We start from the raw sequence: 16,883 nt of genomic DNA on the forward strand, positions 1-16,883 counted from the left end.
ATGGAGATTCTGGATGCCACCACCCCAGACACCAACCTACCTTGTCACGCCACTGTGTAAATGACATCTAAAGTTGTGCATGCAGCCGATGTATAAACACAACTTGATTAATAGGCCTAATTGGCACCTATAATCCATAATTATTACCTCATAATTGATGCTAATTGGCATTAATTAAAAGTTATGCACATAACTTGTTGGGTACATAGCGCAAAGTGTTACGCCTCATGTCCAGTGCGCAAATCTAAAATGGGGTGGGGGGGGGGGGTGGTTAGGGGCAGGGTGTTCTTATAAGTTACGTGCAAGTTTATAGCTTATGTGCTGACATGCGTGCAACGTAAGTGCAGGCGTTTTAGGCCAGGTTTTCCTTGGCTTAGATGAGTGCGCCTACAAAAGTTATGACGCATGAGCTAAGCATGATTCTATAAGTTGCACATAACTTTCATAGAATCATAGTAACATAACATAGTAACATAGTAGATGAAGGCAGATAAAAACCATATGGTCTATCCATTCTGCCCATCCACGCTATCTACTATCCCTTCGTTTACCTTAGAGATCCGATGTACTTGTCCCAAGCTTTCTTGAATTCAGATAGTTTTCATATCCACTACCTCCACCCTCATTATCCCCCTAATTCTATAAAATTGTATGCCCATATTTTCAACTAACATGCAAATTTGTACATGCAGCTTACAGAATAGGGTCAGTTATGTGCATAACTGAATTTAATAATTAGATAATAATTGGTCTTAACCAATTATTGGCTGCAAATGCTGTTAATTGGCAGTAATTGGCGGTATGTGCATAACTGCCCTTAGCTAGTATTCTATAAATTGCATTTTCAAATTGCGGAACGCACTTCAGTGAGGATGTAGACCTGGCAAAGGCATGCTAGGCAGTTACACATGCAGGTTATAACATAATAGCCCTAGCATACGCCACTGAGTTACCATAGTAACATAGTAGATGATGGCAGATAAAGACCCGAGTGGTCCATCCAGTCTGCCCAACCTGATTCAATTTAAATTTCTTAATTTTTTTCTTTTTAGCTATTTCTGGGCAAGAATCCAAAGCTCTACCCGCTACTGTGTTTGGGTTCCAACTGCTGAAATCTCCGTCAAAACCTACTCCAGCCCATCTACACCCTCCCAGCCATTGAAGCCCTCTTCACCCTATCCTCCCTCAAATAGCCATATACAGACCGTGCAATCAGATTTAGCACCGCACTAGTTGCTGCCAATTTTTTAGGCTTCATGTATAGAATCAGGCCCTATATAGTAAAATTTTGTTTCCCTCCCTGTTACTCCCTTGGCCCTTCCTTTTGCTAAGCTGATACGTTTTGATTGTACATTGACTTGTCCATTCAAAAAATGTACATGTTCACAGGCAGGAAATTTTTTAAAAAAGCACTTTGATGTGGTTAGCACCGAATACTGAATGCATAAGTGCTTTTGATGATCGACCTGTGTACTTTGTGTGGGAAAGGAGGCGCGCCGGGCATCTTATCTCTAAGAAAATCCTCCAGTTGGTCTGGCTCATAAAAGAGAAAATTATTGTTCTGGCAGTTAAGAATGCATTAAGGGAAATTATAGAAACAACTCTTATTGAGTTGAAATAATCAGCAGGCACAGTCTGAGAAATCCCTTCCTATTTAATTGTGCAGCATTCAAAATATCTGGCAATACCCTGATCTATTGACCATCAAATATTACCTCATTGGAAAATACTATATCCCTATCTAGCACCAAGGTAAATACTATCTCAAGTGTCTCCCTAGAAGTCACAACTTCCTGGCATGTTTTATATAGTTTGTCTATCCCTAAAGTACATGTGGAGGTAACAGCATGTAGATATTAGCCATATTTTTAGAAAGGCAAGAGAGCACGTGTACAAGTTGGCGCCACTTAAAATTTTCATATCTCTGCTCCCAGAACAACACATGTAGATGAGGCACCACATGTATATGTCAAGCACATTCTACTTATATGTACAGAGGGAGGATGAATTTTAGAAACATGAGGGAAATACAAGGAGAAAGCATCAGATCTTACAGATAAGTGCCACCACTTACACATGTAGGTTGCAAAATAACCTATATCTGTACACTGTGGCACATATGTGTGTGTAAGGCACCCATTTTGCCAACTTACATGTGTATCTTGTACAATCACAGAGCTGTTGAAATTCTTCCCCCTGGTTCAAACTTCAGACTCTTCAATCAGAACCGGGATGGGGGTGGGGCCCAATCCATTCCCCTAAGTAATAGATCCTCTAATCCCCCTTGAAACTCCTCTGCCTAATGGCAAGTCCTTCCCTGCAGTGACAAACATTCCCCTCTCTCTCACCCCCCTCCCCCGGGCAGCACTGGACCCTCCACCCAACTTTTGAGTTGTACCTGGGGGTAATTCTGGTAGTCTAAGGGCAGAGGGCAGGAGTGGTCCCCACTGCTGCTTCACCCAGCTCCAGTGTCTAAAGTAGCACCATGACCTCTAGTGGAAGTCTTGCAGTACTACTTCTAGGGTTTACCATTCCACATAAGAGCAGGCCTCCTGTATATGAAAGGGTGATTACTAGCAGTAATACTTGGATTCCCTTTGTTGTATTTACAGTATTTACAGTTGATCTACATATCTAATGATATAATGATCTAATCAGTAGATCTTATGATCTAATGATTCAACAGTTGATCTACATATCCCTACAGTGCCGTCAAAGGGTGAGCCGACGCGGGCATGTTCCTCATGCCAAAAAAGTTAAAAAGGTACGGGGAAAAGGAAGGGGTGCTCCTGCGGTAGGGGGTGGGGAAGAGGGCCGGGGAGGGGTGCCACTACGCCACTGGATTTAAGATAGATGATGAAAAACTTGCTGAAAAGTATCATATGACTTTTTGTAAGAGTGGAAAATATTGCCTCCATTCTCAGCTTGTTAGGTAAGAGTTTCCACTGGGATGGACAGATGACTGTGAAGGTTCATGCCTAAGACTCATCTGGCATATTAAAGGAATATTCAGTTTATATAACCAATTGATCTCAATCTAATATATACATGTAGGAGTATCAACACTAATCCCACAATGAATTACTTCAAATGTGATAGCCAAATGATGGGTAATCAGTATAATGAGTGGAGAAGAATAGAAATATGCTCCTGAAGAGGTGCTGAGTGAAGATCTGCTAACTGGAAGAAAAACTCCATTTTGGAATATCTTACCTGCTGGCATTCAAACTTAGGAAAAGGTGCAAGTACTTCTGCATCCACACTATGGCTGGGAAACATCGTGTCACCATAGCTGTTGCTCAGGTTACAGCTTCTGTTTCTAACATACAATGCAATCTTTATTTATATACCACCAATACCATTATATAGTTCATAATGGCTTACAAACAAGATATGGAGTCATTTTCCAGAATAACAATATTTTAAGAACATAAGAACATAAGAAGTTGCCTCCGCTGAGGCAGACCAGAGGTCCATCTCGCCCAGCGGTCCGCTCCCGCGGCGGCCCATCAGACCCACTGCCTGAACAGTGGTCTCTGACTAATTTTATAATTTACCTCTAATCCTGTCCCTATAACCTTACCTCTACTCCTATCTGTACCCCTCAATCCCTTTGTCCTCCAGGTACCTGTCCAGACCTTCTTTGAAGCCCTGTAGCGTGCTCCTGATTATCACATCCTCCGGTAGCGCGTTCCATGTATCCACCACCCTCTGGGTGAAAAAGAACTTCCTGGCGTTTGTTCTAAACCTTTCCCCTTTCAATTTCTCTGAGTGCCCCCTAGTACTTGTGGGTCCCCTTAGTTTGAAAAATCTGTCCCTGTCCACTTTTTCTATGCCCTTCATGATCTTGAAGGTTTCTATCATGTCTCCCCTGAGTCGTCACTTTTCCAGGGAGAAAAGCCTCAGCTTTTTCAGTCTGTCAGTATATGAGAGGTCCCCCATACCCTTTATTAGCTTAGTTGCTCTTCTCTGGACTCTCTCAAGTACCGCCATGTCTTTCTTGAGGTACGGCGACCAGTACTGGACACAGTACTCCAGGTGCGGGCGCACCATTGCACGATACAGTGGCAGGATGACTTCCTTTGTCCTAGTCATGATACCTTTCTTAATGATACCCAACATTTTGTTTGCTCTCCTTGAGGCTGTGGCGCACTGCGCCGACGCCTTCAATGTTGTGTCCACCATCACTCCCAGATCTCTTTCAAGGATGCTCACCCATGGCGGTTATCCCCCCAATTTGTAAGTGAACATCGGGTTCTTTTTCCCAACATGCATGACCTTGCATTTCCCTATGTTGAAGCTCATTTGCCACTTTTTGGCCCACTCTTCCAGCGTTGTCAGATCTTTTTGGAGGTCTTCGCAGTCCTCCATGGTTTTGACCCTGCTGTATAGTTTAGTGTCATCTGCAAATTTAATAACCTCACATTTTGTTCCCGCCTCCAGGTCATTAATAAATATATTGAACAGGAGCGGTCCCAGCACCGACCCCTGTGGAACTCCACTCGTGACCCATTGCCAATCTGAGTAATGGCCCTTTACTCCAACCCTCTGTTTCCTGTCCGCCAACCAGTTTTTGATCCATCGGTGGACCTCCCCTTGCACCCCGTGATTCCATAGCTCCCTTAGCAGTCTTTCGTGTGGTACCTTGTCGAAGGCTTTTTGGAAGTCAAGGTAAATGATGTCTATGGAGTCCCCTCTATCCACCTGGCTGTTTACCCCCTCAAAGAAGTATAATAAGTTCGTGAGGCATGACCTGCCCTTGCAGAAGCCATGTTGGCTCGACTTTAGCTGCCCATTGTTTTCGATGTGTTCCCAGATGCTGTCTTTAATCAGCGCTTCCATCATTTTTCCCGGGACCGAGGTCAAGCTCACCGGCCTGTAGTTTCCTGGGTCTCCCCTTGAGCCTTTCTTGAAGATGGGCGTGACATTTGCTATTTTCCAGTCCTCCGGAATCTCTCCAGTTTTTAGGGATAGGTTGCATATTTATCGAAGTGGCTCAGCTATTTCGTTCCTTAGTTCCTTGAGTACCCTTGGGTGAATGCCGTCCGGACCTGGCGATTTGTCGCACTTTAGCCTGTCTATCTGCCTGAGGACATCCACCTTGCTCACCTCTAGTTGGACCAGATTTTCATCCTGATCTCCTTTTCCGATCTCCTCGGGTTCCGGAATGTTGGTTGTGTCCTCCCTTGTGAAGACTGACGTGAAGAACTCATTTAACCTGTCCGCTATCTCCTTTTCCTCTTTTACCACTCCCTTTCTGTCCCCATCATCCAAGGGTCCTACTTCCTCCCTAGCTGGTTGCTTCCCCTTGACGTACCTGAAGAATGATTTGAAGTTTGTTGCCTCCCTTGCCAGTCTTTCTTCATATTCTCTTTTTGCTTTCCTAACCACTCGGTGACACTCCTTTTGGTGTCTTTTATGGTCCTTTTGGTTGTCTTCTGTCTGGTCCTTTTTCCATTTTTTGAATGATGCCTTCTTATCGCTTATCGCCTTTTTCACTGCATTTATTATCCACACTGGGTTTTTTGTTCTGTTTTTCTTGCACCCTTTCCTGAACTAGGGGATGCACAGGTTCTGTGCTTCGTGCACCATGCCCTTGAGTAGGGTCCAGGCTTTTTCTATGGACTCTATCTTCCTTGCGGTATCGTTGAGTTTCTTTCCCACCATTTTCCTCATGGCATCATAATTCCCTTTTTTGAAGTTGAGTGCCGTCGTTGTGGTTCTTTTCACCTTTGATGGTCCAATTTCTAGCCTGTACTGGATCGTGTTGTGATCGCTGTTTCCTAGTGGGGCTAGTTCTGCCACCTCCTTAGCGGGTCCCCCTAGTCCATTGAAGATTAGGTCAAGAGTGGCATCTCCCCGTGTTGGTTCCGTGACCAGCTGTTCCATGAAACAGTCCCTCGTGACCTCCAGGAATTTGGTCTCCCTCGTACAGTTTGAGTGCCCGATGCTCCAGTCTATTCCCGGTAGTTGAAGTCCCCTATCTCCACCACACTTCTGCTTTTTGCATAATTGCCTCAGTTCGGCCTCCAGGTCCTGGTCGATTTCTTCCGATTGTCCAGGTGGGCGATAGTACAGACCCAATTTTATGTCTGTTCCTGCTCCTCCTGGTAGCTTAACCCATAATGATTCCAAGTCATCCGCCCTTACTGTTGTTTCCATCCTGGTTGAAGGTATGGAATCTTTTATATATAGCGCTATTCCTCCACTCTTTTTGTGTGACCTATCTCTCCTGTAGAGTTTGAACCCTGGTAAGGCCACATTCCATTTATTGTCATCAGTCCACCACGTTTCTGTGACTCCAATTATGTCTAGGCCCTTTTTGCTGGCTAATACTTCCAGCTCTCCCATTTTAGCCCCTAGGCTCCTAGCGTTAGTGTACAAGCAATGTAAGTCCCGGTTGTTCGCCTTTCTTGCTGGTTTTCCTCGTGGTTTGTCACTCCTGGCGTCCTCCTCGTAAGTTGCTAGTCCCCAAGCCTCGTCTCGGTCATCCTCCTCCTGTGGTGTATCTGTTTTGTCCTCAGCCTGTTTCCCCATTTTTGGTTGTCCCTCTGGGATCCGTTGTTCTCTTTTAGTCCTGCTTACCAATGACATTTGTGCCCTAGACTCCTGCGATCTATCCTTAGGTCCTTTTTCCAAAAATTCCAAATCAGTCCTGAGCCCTCTTTTACAGTGCTCTTGTTTAATATCCTTGGCCCTGGTCCTCTGCATTGCGTCCTTAGGTCCTTTTCCCAAAAATTCCCACTCAGTCCCGATCCCTTTTTTACAATGTCCTTGCTAAATGCCCCTGGCCCTGGGCCCTTGTATTGCTTCCTTAGGTCCTTTTTCCAAAAATTTCCACTCAGTCCTGTGCCCTCTTTTACAATGTCCTTACTCAGTATCCTTATTTGATACATTTGTCCGATGTGTCAGATTGACTGTCGGCTTTCCCCTCTTCCTCAGTTTAAAGCCAAGTCTATGACGCTCTGGACGTTGCGTGCCAGCATCCTCGTCCCAGTCGTGCTCAGGTGCAGTCCGTCTCTCCTGTAGAGTTTATTCTTTCCCAAGAAAGTTGTCCAGTTCCGAACAAAAAGGAAACCCTCCTCCTCACACCATCTCCTGAGCCAACCGTTTATTGCTTGTAGTTCACTCTGCCTCCGTGTGTCCGCTCTCAGTTTCAATTTCTCAATATATATTTCTTAAAAGATAAGTTTTTAATTCTCTTCTAAACACTCTATAGTTAAAAATATTTTTAATATAACCTGCAGTTCTTGCCACAATTTTACTGCTTCAGACTTCATTAGATGGAACCTAAGCACAGTACCGGGCAGAGGTTTGGATTCTTGCCCAGAAATAGTTAAGAAGACCAAAAAAAAAAATAAAAAATTTAATTGAATCAGTAATTTAAAGAGTGGGTAAGGTTGGGCAGACTGGTTGGACCATTCAGGTCTTTATCTGCTGTCATCTACTGTGTTACTATTTTAAAATATATTTTTTCTCTCTTACTATTCAAAACCCAAAATGAGAGTTTACTCTCAAATCATATTTAGTGGGTTTATTCCAGTTAAACAGAGACAGCATATATACTGACACTTCCCAATGACAAATCTTCAATAGTTGAGAGTAAAATTTAAAATGAATTCTAGCATCAAATATGGTAAATTTGATAAAGAAAAGATTAACAGAACTGCTGTATTTTGCAATGTTTATAATTTTGGGCAGTCTAGGTAGATGACATTACAGTAGTCTACAGGAGATAAGAACAGGAATTGTACTAATAGTCAAAAATGATATTCTATAAAATATTTCCTAAGTCTTATATGTTTCCAAATTCTAATCCTTCTTTGGGAGTTGAATCAGATCTCACTAAAGAGTTCAAAGCAGGTTGGATAGGTGGTGAAGGTTCACCCAATGAGAGTGAAGCAGATTGAAGTAATAAATTTATTTTAGCCTCAGATGATTCTAGAGAGATGGGATAAAGATGACGGTCCATCAGACTCATTGCTGGCACTGACGATGAAATAATCTTCGCTTTTCTCTTACCCATTTCTCAAAGTAATATCATCCTGCTTCTCGATCCTCAGGTCTCCGAAAAGGCTCATAAGGGGTGTGTCATGTCCCTTTGACCACATCCCTTTAGCCACAGCCTCGGGCACGTGTCCACAGCTCACTGGTGTTTATGTCAGGTAAGAGGACCTCTCCTCCCGACGCTGATTCATATTGGGTGGTGGCTGCAGGGGTGCCTGTTAGTTAGATTACCACTCCTTCTGGGAACAGAAACAGCTCTCTGAAACCACGGATCATTTGTGCTTAAGTCAGGTAAGAGGACTGCTCCTCCCGATGCCAATTCAGATCGGGTGGTGGCCGCAGGGGTGCCTTTTAGTTAGATTACCACTCCTTCCGGGAACAGAAACAGCCCCTTCTGTATTCAATTTCAATTGAAAATCCATCATCCATCTTTCGATGCTTCCTCTAAAGTTATTGGAATAAGCAAGAGTACTATAATATCATCAGCATAGATAAATGCTCGGAAGTTAGCTCTTTCCAAGGTATAACCTAATAGATGTAATAAAAAAACATTTGGAAACACGATGAACTAGAGGGTTCAGAGGTTTCTGCCATCCCTGTAATGACTCCAAGGATCCATGCTGCAGTGATTGTAGAGCTGATGCAGCTAATACTCGCAGAACTGCAAGTTCTTCACTCTCTTCGCAGCTCTTGAATGTTGCTGCTTCATTTCCTTTGCTTGCCATGTCTGACAACATCGGCTGGGGGAGGGTTGCGCCGATGTTCTCCGCTCCTCCAGCGAGAGACTAGCAGCCTCAAGGGAGGCTTGGGAGTTCTCCGACAGATTCCGGCTTCCTGCCAAGGACTTCTCATCCAGTACACCTCTAGGTTGCCGCTCGACAAACACATCCATTGGTCCTGGCAAAGACACTTCTGACCCGGGTTCTAGAGAGAAAACCCGGGTCTTCGAGTTACGCTTAACCATCAGAAAAGCAGGTAAAGGGAACGACTGCGTTCAGCCAAGTTCACTCAATCTCCATCTTGCTTAGGCTCCTCCTGGGTTCACTCCCCCCCCTTAGCCCACTTCTGACCAGCCCACTTTTTTGAGGCCAAAATTTGAAATTACTCCTTTAAAAAAAACCCTTCCAGTTATTGATCTGAACTCAATTTGGGATGCTATATCTGAAATGCAATCCTCGCTGGAAACTCAGATTCAAAATTTAACAGTTCAATATTTTGGGGTACTTACAGAAACATCTAAATTACAGCATAGAGTTGGAAAATTGGAATCGGAATCTCTTGACCAAGGGAAATTCAAAATCACCTCCTAATAAAAGAAAATGGTAATATGAATTTTAAACTTGAAATCCTTGAGAACATCACAAGGCGATCCAATTTAAGGTTAATAAATTTTCCTAAATTACCAACTGCTTCACCATTGGAGATGTTTAAGAGGTATCTTTCAGAAGTTTTAAATGTTCCACAAACATCTTACCCACCAATATTGAAGATTTATTATCTTCCCCTTGGAAAAAAGAAGCCAGCTGAAGAACAACCAGAACAAGCACCGACATTTGATATTTTGGACTTGACTAATATATTAGAAAAATCAGATTCAGAACAGATTTCTGTAGCTACATTGTTTGTTCAATTAGCCGTAGACTCAGATAGGGATTGGTTGTTAAAGATGTTCTTCAAGAGTAAAGACAAATTGTTTATGGGTCAAAAAATTAGAATTTACCCAGATGTAGCTAAGATAACTCCCCCCCCCCCCAAAAGAGGAAACAATTTCTTCTTTTGTGATCCCAAGTGTTAAAACTGGATGCTACTTTTGGCACTCAGATTTCCTTGTATATGTGTGGTTGGTTATAAAGGGGTAAGATATACCTTTTTCGAATCCTCACAATTATCTAGATTTATTTTAGGCAAGGAAGTAGTCACTGCTAGTACCCCGGCAGACATTCAAGAGTAGCTCAATTATTAAAACTAGGTTGCGCTCAAGAGCACATCTGTTTTCCTATTAATATTTGAAGAATTAAAAGATATCCGATTATTTTGTAGCTCCTTCTCCATAAATAGGAGACTGAAATAACAGAACAAATTAATATTTATATTATTTGAATTTTTGTTACATTGTATTCTTTTTCCTTTGTATCTGTTAATTTGTATGATTATCTGGATATGAAAATTGAAACTCTAATTAAAAAAAAAAAATTGGAGACAATGGAGAACCTTGAGGAATTCCGCTTGTCATCTGCCAACTATCCAAAATAGAGATTGATGATTCTGTTCCAATATTTGTTTCTCTATTTGGTATGGAAACTCAATAAAAATATTTGAAATCAAAATAGAGGTATACCTTTTCACCCTATAGATCCTTGTTAAATACCCTTTAAACTAGGCTATTACCTTTCCCACAATTCCTAAACAGTCCAACAGTTCCAAGAATACTTTGTGATCTACCAAATCTAATATACTAGATAAACCAAACTGCATAATCTAATCAACTTTCTAGTATGTTATAACTTACATGTGTTAGATGCTGCCTATGTGTTCTCCTTCCGCATGGATGAGAAGATGGTGTGAGGAAGAGGGATTTCTCTTCGTGAGGAACTGGATAACGTTCTGGGGAAAGAACAAGCTTTTCAAGAAGGATGGTCTACAGTGTAGCTTAAATGCGGTGGCCGCGGGTAAACCGTCACCGTGTCATTCTCTAGTCTACACCTGAGCAAGGCGGGAACTAGACAACTAGCAAATAACGTCAGAAGAGCGATAGAGCAAGTTTTAAACTAAGTAGAAGGGGAAAGCCGACAGTCGACCTGGTATCGACGGTTCGGGAAACAGTATCCAGTGAGGGTACTGAGGGGAAAGATTACGGGGAAGACACAAGTGGCAAGCAACAGACTATGAATAAACAAGGGAGTCAGATGAAGCGAGAGGGGGAAAGGATGAGCATGCTGAAAGGGGAAGTCAAAATGGGACTGGATGATGAGAAGGAACAAGAGAAGGACAATAGGAACACGCCACAAGGGGAAGGCAATAGGAATCTACCACAAAGAGAGGACAAAAGAGACAATACTCAGGAGTTGGCAGGTCAGGAAGGGGACAGAATGAAGAATGGAATGCAAGGGAAAATAGAAAGGAAGGGAAAATGCCAGGAGTTGAACTGCATGTATACTAATGCAAGGAGCCTAAAGAACAAAATGGGGGAACTAGAAGTCATGGCCAATAATGAGAGACTAGACATCATAGGGATCACGGAAACATGGTGGAACGAGGAAAACAAATGGGACATAGTACTGCCAGGATACAAACTCTACCGAAAAGACAGGACTTACCAGAAAGGGGGAGGAATAGCACTATACATAAGGGATACCATTCACTCAACCTCTGTGGACACAGCAGCGATAAATGCCCAACTGGAGTCATTGTGGATCAAAGTACCAGGAAGCAACGGATCCGAGATAAAGATGGGACTGCTCTACCGTCCACCTGGGCAAACTGAAGCTGAGGATACAGAAATGGTAGCCGAGCTGAGAAGGGAATGCAAGAACCCAAACACCATAATTATGGGAGATTTCAACTATCCTGGTATAGACTGGTGTCTTGGAAATTCAAAATGTGCAAGGGAAATGGAGTTCCTGGAAGCAGTCCAGGACTGCTTCATGGAACAACTTGTCGAGGCACCAACGAGAGGATCAGCGATTCTGGATCTGATCCTCAATGGGCTGAAAGGACCCGCAAAAGATGTGGAGGTCATGGGACCACTAGGAACCAGTGACCACAACATGATTCAGTTCAAAGTGCAAGTAGGACTACCTATGGGAAAGAGAACCAAGACAACAACATTTAACTTCAAGAAAGGGAACTATGATGCCATGAGACAAATGGTGAGAAAGAAGCTCAGAAACAGCTCCAAGGAAACTCGGACTGTGGAGCAAGCCTGGTCCCTATTCAAGGACACAGTAAACAAGGCGCAAAACCTATATATACCAAGATTTAGGAAAGGTTCCAAGAAGAATCAGACGAGGGACCCTGCATGGATAACCAGTGAAGTAAAGAAAGTGATAGGAGACAAGAAAAAATCATTTCGGAAGTGGAAAAAAGATAAAACTGAAGGAAACTGGAGAGAGCACAGGAAGCATCAAAAAGAATGTTACCGAGTAGTCAGGAAAGCCAAGAAAGAGTATGAGGAGAGACTGGCAAAGGAAGCAAGAAATTTCAAACCATTTTTCCGATATGTGAAAGGGAAACAGCCAGCGAGGGAGGAGGTGGGGCCCCTGGATGAGGGTGATCGGAAGGGAGTGGTGAAAGAGGAAAAAGAAGTGGCTGGTAGGCTAAACAAGTTCTTCTCGTCGGTCTTTACAATAGAGGACACAACCAGTGTGCCAGAACCGGAAAAAATCTTCAGGGGAGATCAAGAGGGGAAATTATCATGCATGGAGGTAAGCCTCGAAGACGTTCTCAGGCAGATAGATAGATTAAGAACGGACAAAGCTCCGGGCCCAGATGGGATCCACCCGAGAATACTGAAAGAGCTCAGAGATGAAACAGCAGAGCTACTGCAGCATATTTGCAACCTGTCCTTGAGAACAGGGGTAATCCCGGAGGACTGGAAGATAGCGAATGTTACACCGATCTTCAAAAAAGGATCGAGAGGCGACCTGGGAAACTACAGACCGGTGAGCTTAACCTCTGTTCCGGGGAAGATGGCCGAATCACTGATCAGGGAAGGTATCAATGAGCATATAGAAAAAAATAATCTGATGAGATTGACCCAGCATGGTTTCTGTAAAGGCCGATCATGCCAGACAAATCTACTGCAGTTCTTTGAGGGGATAAGTAAGCAATTGGACCAAGGTGACCCAGTAGACATTATATATCTAGATCAGTGATTCCCAACCCTGTCCTGGAGGAACACCAGGCCAATCGGGTTTTCAGGCTAGCCCTAATGAATATGCATGAGAGAGATTTGCATATGATGGAAGTGATAGGCATGCAAATTTGCTTCATGCATATTCATTAGGGCTAGCTTGAAAACCCAATTGGCCTGGTGTTCCTCCAGGACAGGGTTGGGAACCACTGATCTAGATTTCCAAAAAGCCTTCGACAAGGTGCCCCATGAACGCTTACTGAAGAAACTGTGGAGTCACGGGGTGGAAGGGGACGTGCACAGATGGATCAAAAATTGGCTGGCGGCCAGGAAACAGAGGGTAGGAGTAAAGGGGCACTACTCTGACTGGATAGGAGTCACAAGTGGTGTTCCGCAAGGGTCAGTGCTGGGACCACTGCTGTTCAATATATTTATTAATGATCTAGAAACGGGGACAAAGTGCGAAGTTATCAAGTTCTGGGATGACACAAAACTCTCCAGCAGGGTCAGAACTGTTGAGGAATGCAAAGAACTGCAGAGCGACCTGAACAAACTGAGTGAGTGGGCAAAAAAATGGCAGATGAGCTTCAATGTGGAGAAATGTAAGGTCTTGCACATAGGGAAGGGGAACTCCATGTACAGCTACACGATGGGAGGGAGGGTACTCGGGGAAGGCAGCCAAGAAAAAGATCTGGGGGTATTGGAGGATAACACAATGAAGCCGGCGGCGCAATGTGCAGCGGCCTCAAAAAAAGTGAACAGAATGTTGGGCATTATCAAAAAAGGTATCACTACCAGAACGAAGGAAGTTATCCTGCCACTGTATCGAGCAATGGTGCGCCCACATCTGGAATACTGCGTCCAATACTGGTCGCCATACCTCAAGAAGGACATGGCAATACTCGAGAGGGTCCAGAGGAGGGCAACGAGGATGATAAAGGGGATGAAGAACCTTTCATATGCCGGACGGTTAGACAGGCTGGGGCTCTTTACCCTGGAGAAGCGGAGACTGAGAGGGGACATGATAGAGACTTATAAAATCATGAAAGGCATAGAGAAAGTGGAGAGGGACAGATTCTTTAGACTAGCAGGGACAACTAAAACAAGAGGTCATTCAGAAAAACTGAGAGGAGACAGATTCATAACGAATGCAAGGAAGTTTTTCTTCACTCAGAGGGTGGTGGACACCTGGAACGCGCTTCCCGGAGAGGTGATAAGACAGAGTACAATTCTGGGGTTCAAAAAGGGACTGGATGACTTCCTGGAAGCGAAGGGGATTACAGGGTACAGATAGAGGTTTACCTTACAGGACATTGAGCGAATAGGGTATGGATATTTTAGGTTAGGTAGGGAACACTTTCAGGTCATGGACCTGGGGGGCCGCCGCGGGAGCGGACTGCCGGGCACGATGGACCCCTGGTCTGACCCAGCAGAGGCAATGCTTATGTTCTTATGTTCCTGCCAAAGACGTGTATGCATACCGGTATATTTATAGAATATGCTTAGATGGAATTTTGGTATTTACAAGCATACAAGTTATGGGCCATTATTCTAATGAATTATGCATGCAATTGGCACATAATGGTTGGCGCGTAATTTATAAAATCACCTTGCTTGTTTGTATGTGAATAGACTGAAGTCAGACAGGTCACTAGGGCACTGAGATTACTCAGAAAGGCATTAGTTTCATGCTGTCACGTAATTAATCAAAAGTCTGCGACAATGATCAGACAGCTGAAGCCAGCTGGTAAGTTCACAGCAGGAGTGTTTTTTTATAGGAAGCAGTACAGAAAAGTCTACCCTATCTATGAGGCTAGCATAAACATTGAAATACTTTACTTGACTCGCTTCTAGTACTTGAAACCCAACTTCAAATCAAAAAACCACTCTCCTTTCTAATACTCTCCAAACTGAGGCAACACAGTCATTTCTCCTATCTTACTAAGATGTCGATATTCTAAAGCAGAGGTAGGGAACTCCGGTCCTCGAGAGCCGTATTCCAGTTGGGTTGTCAGGATTTCCCCAAAGAATATGCATGAGATCTATTTGCATGCACTGTTTTTAATGCATATTCATTGGGGAAATCCTGAAAACCCGACTGGAATATGGCTCTCGAGGACCGGAGTTCCCTACCCCTGTTCTAAAGTATACTGATGTTCATCATGGTCTTAATGTGTGCGAACAGTATTTTTAATATCCATTATGTTGATTACATGAGTCACTGACTTTTTAATGCGCATTTAGCTATAGTGAAATAAGTACAAAATCTATGCAAAATAGGTAATGAGTTGAATAATTATGCAAATTGGTTTATGAGCTCAGTGTAAAATAGAGGCAAACCGAAACCAGAATCTGCAGCCGAAATTCACCACTTGCTTTCGGCCACAACCAAAGCCAAAACTTACCTAGCCCCACCTAGCTGCTGAACAAGAACGGGTGCTGGTAGGGTTAGTCTCAGTTAGGGTGCTGGTCTTTGACCAGAGGGCCGCCGCGTGAGCGGACTGCTGGGCATGATGGACCACTGGTCTGATCCAGCAGCGGCAATTCTTATGTTCTTATGTTCACTGAACAGCAACTACTCCCTTCCCCTGCAATTGGACAGAGCCTCCCTCCTCTCCCCCACCTCAACCAGACAGAGCCCTCCTCCCAGACCCACCTTTGAGCTTCATCCAGGCCTACCTTAAACCTTGGTGGTCTAGTGGCCTAACTGCAGCAGGAGTCACTCCTGTATGTGCCGGCTCCGCTCTCAAAATGGCTGTGACGATCTTCACCAGCACCAGAAGGTCGCAGCAGCCATTTTGATGGCAGAGATGGCCGGGGCAGGAGTGACTGGAGATTGCTTCTGCCCTGGTTACTATTCTATAAACAGCACTCAAGTCAAAGTGCCATTTATAGAATAACACAGCGCTCATTTTACTGGCGCCATTTATAGAATTTGGTCCTAAGTACCTTATGCAGGCAACTAGTAATAAAATGACACTTATTGCCTAAATTGTGCAATGAATAAATTACATGAGATTTGCACATACTTTCCCTTATTTATTTATTTTTAGTATTTATATACCACTTATAGCCTAAGTCAGGGCTGCCCAAGTCTAGTCCTCGAGATCTACTGGCAGGCCAGGTTTTCTGGATATCCACAATAAACATGCATGAGAGAGATTTGCATACCAAGAAGGCAGTGCAGGCAAATCTCTTTCATGCATGTTTATTGTGGATATCCAGAAAACCTGGCCTGTCAGTAGATCTCGAGGACCGGACTTGGGCAGCCCTGCTGTAGACCATATTGTATATTAAGCCCCAAATAGCTGATAGTATAGCAATTTAACCCCCCCCCCCATTTATGAAGCCGCATTAGCATTTTTTTTTTTATCACCGGCCGCAGTAGTAAAAGCTCTGACGCTCATGGAATTCCTATGAGCATTGGAACTTTTACCACCGCGGCTAGCGTTAAAAAATGCTAATGCGGCTTCATAAATGGACTAGAATGAGTAATTCCTCTTTTAGAAACACATAAATGTACAAAAAATTAATATAGTTTAAGAACAAATAAAACTTATATTTTCTCTCTTTGGTTCTTTTTCAAGATCATCTTTCAAAGTTATACAGATCAACATAATTCTGACATGTGTCTTGAGGCAAAAAACAAAAGGAATTGACCCCAAAATATCCACAAAGAAGAAAATCCAGAGAAAACAAAAAAAAAAATCCAGAGAAAACCAAAAAGAAAACTCTGTGGAGTGACGATGTTCCTAAATGGACTTTATTTGAAAGTGTCAAAGTTCCAAAGGTACACTGAAATCATCCACATAAAATAATTCCATCCACGTAAAAGTAAATCATCCACATAAGAGCCTTAAAGGACCTAGTCCGCTAGGGATACAGGACCCAACACGGTCTGTGTTTCGACAAAAAGTCTTCTTCAGGGGTCCCTGGGGGTCCTATAAAGGTGAGTACGTGGGAAACAATTGTGTGGTGAGCTGGAAGTGAGACACTGATTGCATTTGCAATGGAAAGGGCATTG

General features: G+C 43.5%; 1 long non-coding RNA gene across 1 annotated transcript in view; it reads left to right on the forward strand.

The window, feature by feature from the left end:
* LOC117346903 overlaps positions 1-16,595 on the forward strand; it is a 44,900-nt gene extending 28,305 nt beyond the window's left edge. Inside the window, exon 2 of the long non-coding RNA XR_004536679.1 lies at positions 16,447-16,595. This is a non-coding gene — a long non-coding RNA (uncharacterized LOC117346903). The remainder of the gene's footprint in view (positions 1-16,446) is intronic.
* Positions 16,596-16,883: the final 288 nt, after the last annotated feature.

This window comes from Geotrypetes seraphini, chromosome 12 (genome assembly GCF_902459505.1).
Source record: "Geotrypetes seraphini chromosome 12, aGeoSer1.1, whole genome shotgun sequence".
NCBI lineage: Eukaryota > Metazoa > Chordata > Amphibia > Gymnophiona > Dermophiidae > Geotrypetes > Geotrypetes seraphini.